This window comes from Phocoena sinus, chromosome 10, assembly GCF_008692025.1.
Source record: "Phocoena sinus isolate mPhoSin1 chromosome 10, mPhoSin1.pri, whole genome shotgun sequence".
In the NCBI taxonomy this organism is placed as follows: Eukaryota; Metazoa; Chordata; class Mammalia; order Artiodactyla; family Phocoenidae; genus Phocoena; species Phocoena sinus.
Window position 1 is genome coordinate 23,498,910 of NC_045772.1, and position 12,935 is coordinate 23,511,844.

A 12,935-nucleotide genomic window follows, 5' to 3' on the forward strand; every position below is an offset into this window, starting at 1 on the left:
TTTTCTCTGCAAAGTCAGATTTCAAAAATCAAGAGGTATATAAGAAGAGCATGTAATTAGTAGTGTAAGTTGTGGATTTTTATTCTCCTGCTTGGTGTATGGCTACCAGTCATGGTGTTTAAAAATAGCGGTGGGCAGCATGTCTACCCCTGCTCAATCTCTGCTGACATTCCATGACTTCTTATCTGATGAAATAATGTCCCATACTGGCACGTGAATAAGCCCAGTGTGGTTTTTTTTAGGGCAGAGTGTATAAAATGGAGAAAAACCGTCTGGACTGACATGGTGCGCCAGACGGCCATTATGGATGATCCCATTGTCTTCAATACAGCACTTGGTTAGACTTGAAAAATTCCCTAGTTTCCTGCTACATGCAATTCAGGTTTGCCCTTTAGCCTCTGCAATGTTAATCCATATAGCCACAGGATATCTTCAGTCACAGAGTACAGACCTCTGGGCTAGAAGGTCAAAAACCACATCACCATCACTCTAGATCCCTCCTCCAGCATCCCTCCCCACCACTGCTAGCTCCTTGGCCCTCATCACTTCAAATCCCCTGAAGAAATGGAACATGCAGTCGTTCAAAAAAATATGTATCATTGCAAAGGTCAAAGCAGTAAACTCCAATTCAACAGAATCTAAGAAGGATTACAATACTGATCCTCCTGCTCGGTGACGAATGTCATCTTTGGAGGAGAAAAAAAGCAGTGAGCCATCAATCCGGTCTAGTAGAGAGGGCAGGAGGACTTGTGAACTTAACTATTCTGGTCCCAGGAGGACTCAGGGAAATCTCCCAAGGCCATGCTGTGAACAGATATGGCAGTGGCTCTGGCAGAGTTTTTTGTCTCAGTCCATTGTTAACAGAGCCTGGAAGTAGTTAATGAGCCCCTTTGAAATGACTTCTTTGCATTGTGGAAAGAAGTTCACTGTGGATGGAATGCCATCTCCATTTCTGAACAGAGATGAAAAAGTACTGCTGCATAATCGTGAGTTGTAAAGGATGGAAGAACTGAAAGTTAAGCAGAGATTCTATTGCCCTCAGTGGATATGGGTTGAAATTTAAAAATAATCAAGCTAACCATCATGGCTTTTCTTAAGGGGCAGGTTGATTATTCTTCCTTTTTTTTTTTGGTAAGTAGACAAGGCGATACTTTAAATAATACCTTGTGTATATATGAGAGTGCCCCCTTTATCCTTGTAAGAAGCGAAGTTTATTAGAAAAGAAGTCATGAAAAGAATGAAGTATGACTATACTTTCATGAAGAATTGCAAATTCATATTAAGTTTGAGGTGTGAGGCAAGCCTAATATAATGTTAGGTTCAGAGCTCATGCAAAATGAGGGTGGCACGTGAAACTCAGAAACAAGAAAATGTGGGGATGATAGATTGAAGGGGAAATTCTTTGTATCTGCTAATTTTCACAGTCTGAAGCTCGAAAGAAGATTGGAGTGTGCAAGGAAGATGTGTCAGAAGTTTTAGCCAAGAGGAGAATGTTCTAAGCAGACCAATTTATAATGCTTTGGGTGGATCAGAACTCATTATTCAGGTTCTTGCCACTAGCAGCAGTTCTGTGTGGGAACTTGTTAGATATACAGACTCTCAGGCCTACTCATTGAATCAGAGTGTGAATGTTTAACAAAACCTCCAGTGACCTGAATGCATGTGAAAGTCTGAGAAGTACTGATACAGTCTCGTACTTTACACCGGTACTTTGAGTTATTAAGTTTCTCACCTTTTCCTCCCACCACTTATTTACCAAATCGACCACACAGTAAAATTGCAGAGATCTAAGACCCATATTATCTGGCAAATATTTTCCTTCAAAAGAAGGAAGTTCAGAGGCTGAAGCTATCTAATGAAACTTTCCCTTGGCCTTCGCCCTAAGATTTCACCCCACGTGTCAGCAAGTCTAGTCATAAATAGAAGTCGCATTGTCAAAACACAGAGGCCATGCCAAGTGGCAGCAGTGGCAACCACTGAACTCTGTTAATTGTACAAAAGGCTAGTTAGGTTCACTGTGACTGGCTAATAGCTATGCAGAGAGAATGCTCCTTGGGAGTGTGTATCCTTCCAATTAACAAAATATAATTAAAATTTGAACTATTAAATGAATTGTCAAGAACACTATTATCCCCCCCCCCCTCCATTTCTTCTTAAAGAAAAGTTCGGCTACATTAAAGGTGAAATTTAGATATCAGATCTATATGGTTTTTCTGCCTTGGAATTTTTCCAATAAAAGGGGTTTTCAAGTTACTGTCTCCTATAATAAGCAGCGTTTCTGAATCCTGAGATTGTTATAAGCATATGGAGAATGTGGTCTGCCTGTGGTTAATTGCTGAGGGCAAATTTTTAAGAGTCTCCAATTTGCTTACAAGTTGATTTTTAAAAAATGTATTATTCCAGATTCTCTTGCTCAGATGATAGGAAATATGATAGAGTAAACCATACTGCCATCAACATGACGTCAGGTAAAGCTCTTTGTTCTGGTGGATTTTTTTGTTCCTAATGTTTAGACACTTAAGAGTGTTTTGTCTCTGATAAAAAAAAAAATCTGGCTCAGGCTAAAGTTAAGGAAAGTGAAAGATGAATAAATGAAGAATAGAGAAAGGTGAAAAAAGTTGCTAAGAGGAAAGTGAACTTATCTAAATACTTGGGATAGTTTTAAAAATTCATTTATTTTTCAAATATTTATTGAGGGTCCTTTATTCTAGATATTCTGCTAGGCATTGAGGATACATAAAAGTAATACATAACATTGTGGTACATGACTCTCCTTGAATTAGGGTTTTCTCAGGGTATATGCCCAGTAGTGGGATTGCTGGGTCTTATGGTAGTTCTATTTTTAGTTTTTTGAGGAACCTCCATACTGTTCTCCATAGTGGCTGTATCAATTTACATTGCCACCAACAGTGCAAGAGGGTTCCCTTTTCTTCACACCCTCTCCAGCATTTATTGTTTGTAGATGTTTTGATGATGGCTATTCTGACCAGTGTGAGGTGATACCTCATTTGATTTGCATTTCTCTAATGATTAGTGATGTTGAGCATCCTTTCATGTGTTTGTTGGCAATCTGTATATCATCTTTGTAAAGCAATTGTACTCCAATAAAGATGTTAAAAAAAAAAGTAGGGCTTCCCTGGTGGCGCAGTGGTTGGGAGTCCGTCTGCCAATGCAGGGGACATGGGTTCGTTCCCCGGTCCGGGAAGATCCCACATGCCGCAGAGCGGCTAGGCCCGTGAGCCATGGCTGCTGAGCCTGTGCGTCTGGAGCCTGTGCTTCGCAACGGGAGAGGCCACAACCGGGAGAGGCCCGCGTACCACAAAAAAAAAAAAAAAAAAAAAAAGTAATACATAAAAGATAATGTCCCTGCCCTCATGGAGGTAATAGTCTCGTGAGTGGTGATGGGAACCAATCAGTAAAATATATATTGAGTTCTTGCTCTGTGTTCTGCACTTACTTTTTGGCTGGGTACTCTGGGGAATACCAGAGAAATATAATACAGTAAAGCCTCTTAAGAGAAATTTAGATCACCTGGAACATGTGTCATTTCCCTTTTTCCCCTTTTTGCTCCTCAGCATCTGTTACCCTTTTTTCTAGTAACAGTACCCTTTTTTTTAAAAGCTACAATTTACCCATTGGGTACCATATGGACAGATTGTAAATTGAGGCTCCCTAATTTCCCTTCTAAAGAGTGGGCACAGGCTCAAGCACAGCCAATTGAATGTTTTCTCATTGGAATTTCAATCCTGAGCAAAATTGCAAAGAACTGAATTACTGACTCATCCTCAATGATGGTAGCTTGAAGAGCTAGTTCTCAGGTTGTTGGACCTACACTATCAGAGCTTCCCTGGTTTCTGGCCTTTCTAAGCTAAGTCCTTTATCTCTGGGCTCCTCCATATATTTAAAATAAAATCCTTTTTGCTTAAATTAGCAGAGTTGGTTTCTGTTTCTTGCAATCAAAGAACCTTATCTGATGAAGTTAGTACCAGAAATGGGAAATGGATTATGAGTAGCAAGGAAAAGTGTGCTACAAATATAGTCACAGCCCTCAAGGAGAATACAGTTCATCTAGAGCTTCCATGGTGTGTTCTGGAGCTTTTGGTTTGCCAGAATTAGCTCTACAAGTACTGTTATTAAAACCCTGATCTTACCTTCTTACTTCCACAGGCAATTTCTATAGGATTTCAGATTTCAGTGAACTTGAAGGGAAAGAGAAGAAGAAAAAAGCAAGAGAGGGGAGATGGGTGGGGGGGGTGGTGAGGAGAGAGAGGAGAGAATTTTGTTATGTGTCTTAATTTTTATTTTCGGTTCTGAAATTATTTTGTGAAGATTTGTAGAAAAAGCCTCCCTCTGGCACAATACCACAATACATCTTGTCAACTGTGAAGAGTATTTTCAGAAGAATGAAAAAGATGCCTCCCCCCCACCCCCCAATTCATAGCCTGTAGCTTCTGGATGATGGCTCACCTGTGAGACACTTGAAAAATAGAATCAGTTTCAAGACTCTTTAGCCAGTAAATAACATTTCATACAGAGGGATTTCAGTCACCCAGAGGCATCTGTCTTGATGACTCTATTTGTAGATAGTAAAATTATCAATGTTTATGAGGGGGTGAAATATTGGCAGGTGCATTCTGTATCTTACTATCTGAAAAAACTTCTATTTTTCAAGCAAAAATGTCTGACAAGCAAATCACATATAAGGACATATATCAGGATCTCACTGTACAATCTTTGCTTCTAGACAATTTAAATCAGATTTGAGCAGGGAAAACTAGATGCTGATAAGCATATTAGCCAGTGTTTTTAAACAATGAGCTTGACCTCTTTCTAAAGATGCATAGCCCTTAAAGCACAATTAGACAGGAACATTGCCCAAAGTCACTATGTTGCTTCATGTGTGTATACCTTTGTATTCTGCACTGTTGAAAATACTCTTCTTAGCCTGGTTACCTTCTCTTGATATGCTTCTTTCTGTTTCTCTTGTCTTCCATGGAAATAAAGGACAGTTGCCTCAAAGGCCTGATGTTCCTTTTAATGTAGCTGAGTGTCTTATCCGGGGAATGTCATGCTTGAGGCCCCCTGATCCTCACTTCTTTACCTACAGAAGTTACCTGTTAGGGCTCAGACCATGCAAGGGTTAACTCAGCATGGTAACCATTAATTTTAGCTTTTCTCAAAAAGGTAGCTTTTGGCACTGTCTTCATCTGTTCAGGCTGCTATACCACGATACTATAGATGAGTTGGCTTATAAACAATAAAAATTTATTTCTCACAGTTCTGGAGGCTGGGAAGTCCAAGATCAAGGCACTGGCAGATCTGGTGTCTGGTGAGAGCCAGCTTCCTCATAGAGGGCAGTCTTTTCTCTGTGTCCTCAGGTGGCATAAGGTGTGAGGGAGCTCTCTGAGGGTCTCTTTATAATGGCACTAATCACATTGACGAGGGATCCATCCTCATAACTTAATCACTTCTCAAAGGCCCCACCTCTTAATGCCATCAAATGGGGGTTAGGATTTCAACAGATGAATTTGGAGAGGCAGGGAGACACATTCAGTCCATAATGCACACTATAGAAACACTAATAGCTTCTCTTGGTAGAGTTATATAGGAAAAGTGACATGAATGATCAGGAAAAAAAGGTAACAAGAGACTTTTTATATTTGGGGTGGCAGGGAAGAGGACTCATCCTTTGGGAGATGTAAGAATGGTTTTAGGTATAGGGATAATTTAGACGTCATATCCTTGTGGGGAGGGGATGGATTTAGGTGCCCTTATGCCGACTTATGCCCTAACAGTTGGGAATTATGTGAACCGAAAAGATGTCCACTAGAATTACAATCTTGGAGCACTGAGGAAATGAGACCACAGAACCTGGACATGGCATAACCAGAGTGAACATGAGCTCAGGGACTGTGGGACTGTGTAGGGATGAGCTTTAATTTTGACACCATATGATGGTGAGGAGCAGTGATGGTGGTGATCTGCAGAATTCTCTGTGCACCTGGAAAAGGGGGAGAAGGGATTTACCTTTGGAAGCTCTCAGGAGTTCTTGGATAATTGGCAGGGACACAGGATAATATTGGACTTCCTGCTTCTATGGCAGGTGGGAACTTAACTGATTATTGGCAACAATGAAAGAGATGTGACTTTACTTGTACTGGTATTTTTTGGAGCATATCTTATCAGTAACATTTAATAGTTAGCAATTATATTTCAATGGGTAACTTACATATTCTCACAAGTAGCTAAAAACGTTTTATATCTTGATAACAATTATAGTATAATTCATATATAGTCTTCCCTTGGTATATGCAGGAGATTGGTTCCAAAAGCCTGCAGGGATACCAAAACCTGAGACTGCTCAAGTTCCATAGTCAGCTCTCCATATCTGTGGTTCTACATCCACAGATTCGACTGAATGCAAATTGTATAGTACTGTGTGTATTTATTGAAAAAAACCCTCATATAAGTGTACCCTCATAGTTCAAGCCCATGTTGTTCAAGGGTCAACTGTATTTGATAAAACAATATGTAGTACCTAATATGTAATGATAAAGCTATGACTATGTAGTCAGTTTAGAATTGGATTCTTTCCTTTCACTAGTCTTCTTGGTGATTAACACAGTTTTGCTAAGAGAAGAAATTCAACCTTGGCTAAATTGAAGCCTTTGCAAGCACCATATTCCTACCAACTATATATCATTGACTGGTTGAGTCATTTATTCATTCATTGATTAAATATTTATTCAGCGTCTAGCATATATCAAGCACAATATAGGATGCTGGAGTTTCAAATGTAGAGATGACATGATGTCTTTTCATAAAGAATTTACGGATTATTAGGATGGAGAGCCACATGAGTAGAAATTACATTCCCTTGTAGTCAGTGCTTCAGTAGAGGTGTATTCAACATGCTAAGGAAGGGAACAGGCTCTAGAAGCTCTGGATATTGTGGAAAAGACTTCACAGGGGAGGTGAAATTTCATCTCAGTGTCTTCCAGGATGAGGAGTCATTTACCAGGTGAATGAAGAAAAGGGCAGGTCATACCAAAGGAGAAAGATAGTGGGTATAAAATAACTGAAAAGCAAAAGCTATAACCAGTGGAGTGTGTTGATGATGCAGCTCAGATATTGTGTCTATGGGGGTAATGGCAGAAAAACACTCCGAGGCAGCGCTCAGCACAGAAGGGTCTCTTGCCACGGAGTCTGAGTCAGCAACAAAACTTCTAACTCAGGAGAGACTAGAAGGTGTTGCTCTGCATTTGTAGCAGGCATAGTTTTCAGAGTGAGCAGTAAAGGAAAGGTGTATTTCCTGAAGTTCCCAAATGTGCAATGATCTGTAGAGTTACTAACAGCAGTAGACCTGGCTATGGTTAATTCAATAAACAGTACTTATACGTGTTACCTAAGAGAGGCATCTGAAGCAGAAGAATACAACTAATGGTTGCGGTTAAGATTCTGGTGCCATAATGGACAGAACTGGTAAGCGACATACATATTATATATATTGTATACATATTATATACATCACATAAATTCATAGCAAGAGATATTTGGGACTATTAAGAATTTTAACACCGTCGAAGGGTTAGCAGTGAGGGAGAGGTATGGAAAATAATGGGTTGTATGCAATGCTTGGAAATCTAAACTTTATTTTGTATTTTGTTACTTGCCAAACAGTGCTCAGTGTCTGTGAGTTGTTTGTATTGATTAGGATTGCATTCAGATACAAGTAACAGAACATCCAAAACAGAGTAGCTTAAATGATAAAGGAGTTTAATTTTCTTATGGGAAGTCCAGGGTTGGTTCATGGGTTAATGATGTCATTAGGGAAACACGCTCCTCCCATGTTCGTGCTCTTCCCTAGATAGTGCCATTCCTCAGGAAGAGAAGATGGGAAACAGGTAATAGGGAGAGCTCTCCATGGCTTCTGTCTATATCCCACTGATCAGAACTATCACTCAGGTACCCTGGCAGCCAGGAAGTTTGGGAAATGAGTTTTTTTTTGTTTATTATTCTAACTTCTGTAATAGAAGAATATAGAGAATTAAGATGTTGGCATGGTTAAGGAGTGAGCCAACCTACAATATCAGACTCAGTTTCACATGAAAAAAGTCTCAAATCAAATATGTTGGGAAATGCTTACTTCCTCTTGGAGACTCATCATACAGGGTAGGGTATCACAAACTCTAAGAAGTCCTGCAACAAAGAAACCTGTTTAAATGCGTTTAAGCCAATATTGCCCCAAATTATTTAACCATAGGACACTTTCTCAATGAAACATCTTCTAACAATGTAATTTGAGAGTCATTAAAGATTTTTATGAGAGTGACCTAAAATGTGTGCAAGATGAAATTGAAGATGGTAAAGAATGTTGACAGGGAGACTATTGGAAGCAACTTCAGTGGTTCAAGCAAGGGATAATTAGACTTGCTATTGCCATGGCAATTGAGACCAAGGGGAAGAGAAAAATTTAGGTGGATTCAATGTATTAATATTCATGAGGGAAAATAAAAAGAAATTGGTGAGGATTGGAGAGTGAATAAACAAAAAAAGAGCTTGGTGAATCAAGAGAGACCAGAGTTTTTAACTTGAGCAACCAAGAGGATTTCAGTGTCATTATATGATATAAGGAAAACAACAGGAGAAGTAGGTTTTAGAGACAAAGTAAAAAGTTTAATTTTGACTCTGTTGAATTTGAGAAAACTCGTCAAATATAACTGACATTAATATTACTGTATAGCAAACTAACTGAATCTTCTATCAAAATAATTTCATTTATGGACTGGAGGAGTATTAATCTAATTCAGCTTTCTTCTAGGAAAGGAATATGATTAACCATTTTAATATTCATTTATCCTTTTATTTATATGTGCTTATTTGGAGGAGAATTTATTAAGGTTGTGCCATATACTAGGTGCTGTTAGGAGATGGACAAGAGGTTTCTCATCTATAATGGGTATAAAACATGAACACAACACAAGGCATAAAGAGCTCTGAGTCAGCAAGATATAAAAGGGATATAGAGGAGGAAAAATAGCCAGCTTGGTATTTGAGCCTTGTACTCATGTAAAGGCAATATTTCAGTAGGCTAGAATGGAGGAAGGATGGGTACTCAGAGACCTATTTTCCTAATTTTTTTTTCTCTTGGTAAATGTTAATGTTTAATCTTCCTAAATGTAAGTAGTTAATATTCTTCCTTAGAATATTAAGCTCCAGTAGAATGGGCATGTTATATGTTTTGTTTACTGTTGTATAACTACCACCTAGAAAAGTACCTGGAACATAGTAGATGCCCCCCAAATTTTTGTTGAAAGAGTGAATGAATTAATGAATGGACAAAATGCCTGCCCTTGGTCTCTTTTTACTGTACTTTGTCACATATCCATAATGTCCTTTTGGGAGACATGTGTAGGTCTCCTTTTCTCTCTAATAAAGGTGAAAGAATATGCAGAATCAAAGAATATGGAGTGGGAATTTTTACTAGTCCTTGTCAGTGGATTTCTAGGGAAATTTTAGTTTTGATTCTTCCTTTTCATTTTTACATGAAGAGTAAGACACTACCATGTCTGTCTTGTCCATTGCTGCATTGCCAGCACTTAGCACCATGTTTGGACCTCAAATAACTGTTAAGTGAATAAATGGCTGAGTGAATGAATGAGTGAGTGAATAAAATAATAAATCAATAAATAGAAAAGGAACACTCTACCTTTCAGTTCAGAATGCAGTATTTAAAGTCTTCCTGCTGACCAATTCAATACCCTAGTCCGTTCCCCCTAGCAATATTAAACTAGCCGTGGAAAGTGATTTTTTAATTTCCAAAAGTTGGAAGAACTCATCAGAAACCTGTCAGAAGCATTATCTAGTGTCAAATTTGAAATGTGGGAAGCAGCTGTAGAATGCACATATCCTCATAATACACGCTAATGAATTTGGTTTACTCAAAAGAGGCGAGTTGACTCCAACAATTGGACCAAATGTCTAACTCCTTTTTATTGCTCTGTTTCTTCACTGTTACAGTGTAACCCATGGACTCTTTGTACCACTCAAGAAAGAACCACATTACTAAGTTTTACAACAATCTTATTCTGTGTGGGAAAAATGCAATAGAGATTATTACTTCTCCATACGTATTTACAGCCTCGAGCTCTCAGAGTTTTGTTCTTTTGTTGTTGTTGTGCTCCTTGGAAATTCTAAGTACTAATCCTTGGTCTGGGTTGAGGACAAGAGCATTGAATATGCCATGGTCATGTATTCTCTGCCACAAATATACTCCAGAGAAGACTGAGAGACAATTTCTAAACTTTAGTCAGTGAGGCTAACTTGTTTTTTTTTTGTTCAAAATAAAAACAGCTTTTAAATTTTGTAGGTTAAATATAATTTATACTTATTATACAAATTTTGAGCAACACAGAAAAGCAAACGTAAGATAGGTCAGCTGGCTTACATCTAACTCAGGCCAAATTACTTACAAATGAGTGTGAGAGGGCCCATTTCTCTGTATCTTTGCCCACACTGAGCAGTGTCAGACTTAAAGTCTATGCTCAGGTGATGGATTAAATCATTCTTGACAGCATGAGAAAGCCATCAACTGCAAAACTACTGAAAAGTATAGAATTTGGTGGTAACATGGCTTAATGACGTAGGGTCTATGCTTCTTCAGTTTTCTAAAACAGGCTTGACATCAATAATCTCTCCTATTGGATGCATTAATAATAATAGTAGCTAATATTTATTGAGTATTTGTTATCTACTTCTAAGTGTCTGGGGAACAGTGAACTATTATTATAATATACATTTTACAAGTGAAGAACCTGAGGCATAGAAAGGTAGAGTACCTTGCCCAAAGTCACATAGCCGGGAAACTTACCTACATTTTTCATTTCAGTGTCCTATTTTTGATTCAAAAATATGTTTATCATGCATGTTTAATAGCTAACATATAGACAGGAGATGGAGAATATGCCTTTTGTGTGTTGGGAAAGAGGGAAGTATAACTATATAATTATACTGACAGAAGAATAGCCCCAAATCACTAAGAGAGTAATAGGGAAAATTAGGAGAGGTGGTATAGCCTAGAACATGTGTATAGGTGTATTGGTTTTCCATCGTTGCTGTGACAGACTATCACAGGATTGAAACAACACAAATTATCATCTTTCCAGTTCTGTTGGTTAGAAGTCTGACGTGGGTTTTACTGGCTAAAATCAAAGCTTTGGCAGCATTGGGTTTCCTTCTGGAGGCTTGAGGGGAGAATCTGTTTCCTTACTTTTTGCAGCTTCTAGAGGCTGCCTGCCTTCCTTGGCTCATGTCCCCCTTTCTTCATTGTCAAAGCCAGCAATGCTGCATCCAGTCCTTCTACATCAATCACATCACTCTCACCTCCTTTTATGCCTCCTTCTTCTGTGTTGAAGGAACTTTGTGATTGCATTGGGCCCACCTGCATTATCTAGGATGCGATGCCTACTTTAAAATCATCATACTAGCAACTGTAACTTCATCTGTAACATAATCACAGGAATAGGACGTGGATATCTTTGAGGGGCAGTAATTCTGCTTACCACAATAGGCTCCAGATTCCCTTTTCCTTCCTTCCTTCCTTCCTTCCTTCCTTCCTTCCTTCCTTCCTTCCTTCCTTCCTTCCTCCCTCCCCCTCTCCCTCCCTCCCTCCCTTCCTTCCCTCCCTCCCTTCCTGCCCTTCATCCCTTCCTTCCTTCCTTCTCTCCTCTTTCATTAATTAAACCAATACTCACGCATTCCTCTAAGGTTGAATCATGATTCTAGGTTCTGGGTATACAGCAGAGAGCTTGACTAATCAAGTCCTTGCTCTCATGGAGCTTACATTTGAAGGAAATGAAAGATAAAGGCATGAATACCCCTGCGACAAAATGTCGGGTAGTAGAAAGCATCCCAAAAAGAAGGAGAATAAGAAGAGACAATAAAGAGTAATGGGGGGCAGGGAATATGGGGTGATTTTTGAGAGTGGTAGGGAAAGCTGACTGTTGAGCAAAAGCCTGCATGAAACGAGAGATCTAAGAGAGGAGCATTCCAGGCAGAAAGAATGGCAAGTGCAAAGGTCATGATGTGAGGAGGACTGGCATTTTTGAGAAAGAGCAGTATGGTCAGTGTGTCTAGGATGAAGCGAATGGCGCAGAACTTTGTAAGAGATAAGGACAGCAAGGGGACAGCAGTCAGGCCCTCTAGTACCTTGCAGGCCGTAGAGCTGATTGTGGGAGGTACAGAGGTTTTGATCAAAGGAATGGCTGTGATCTGATTTGCATTTTGAAAAGATCATTCTGCCTAGTGTATGGTTAAATGCCTTTAAGAAGGTAAAAATGGAAGCAGGGAGACCAGTCAAAACACTCCTGCAATCACCTAACAAAAGGTTATGATGCCTTGGACTCTGGTGGTGAGTAATGGAGCTGGTACGGTATCAGACTCAGGACAGGGCTTGCTGTGGGTTGTAGGGGGGGACAGAGGAAAGAGGGGTCAAGAGTGGCCTTATGTTTTCAGCTTGAGCAATGAGATAAATGTGCCTACATTCTGACATAGAGATGGGAAAAGCTAGGCAGGAGCAGATTCTGGGGAGTGATGAAATTTTAAGAAATTTTGGACATGTTGGAGTTGTCTATTAGAGATATAAGTGGAGATGTTCTGAAGACAGCTGGATACCTGAGACTGGAATTTTAGGAAGAGGTTAGGCCTAGAGATATAAATTTGGAAGTAATCAGCTTATGGATGGTTTATGCATGGAGACTGGGTGTGAGTACTGGACAGTGGGAGAGTGAATTTCTTGCTAGGTGATGCTGAGGTACCTCTGAGCTTTGGGATCGTTTAAGGTAATACATGTTAGCACAGTTGTGTGTTTTCCTCTAGCCACATGCACTTGGGTAGTGAAAGAGGAGGTTGGAAGATGAGTGCAACAAAGACTTAGG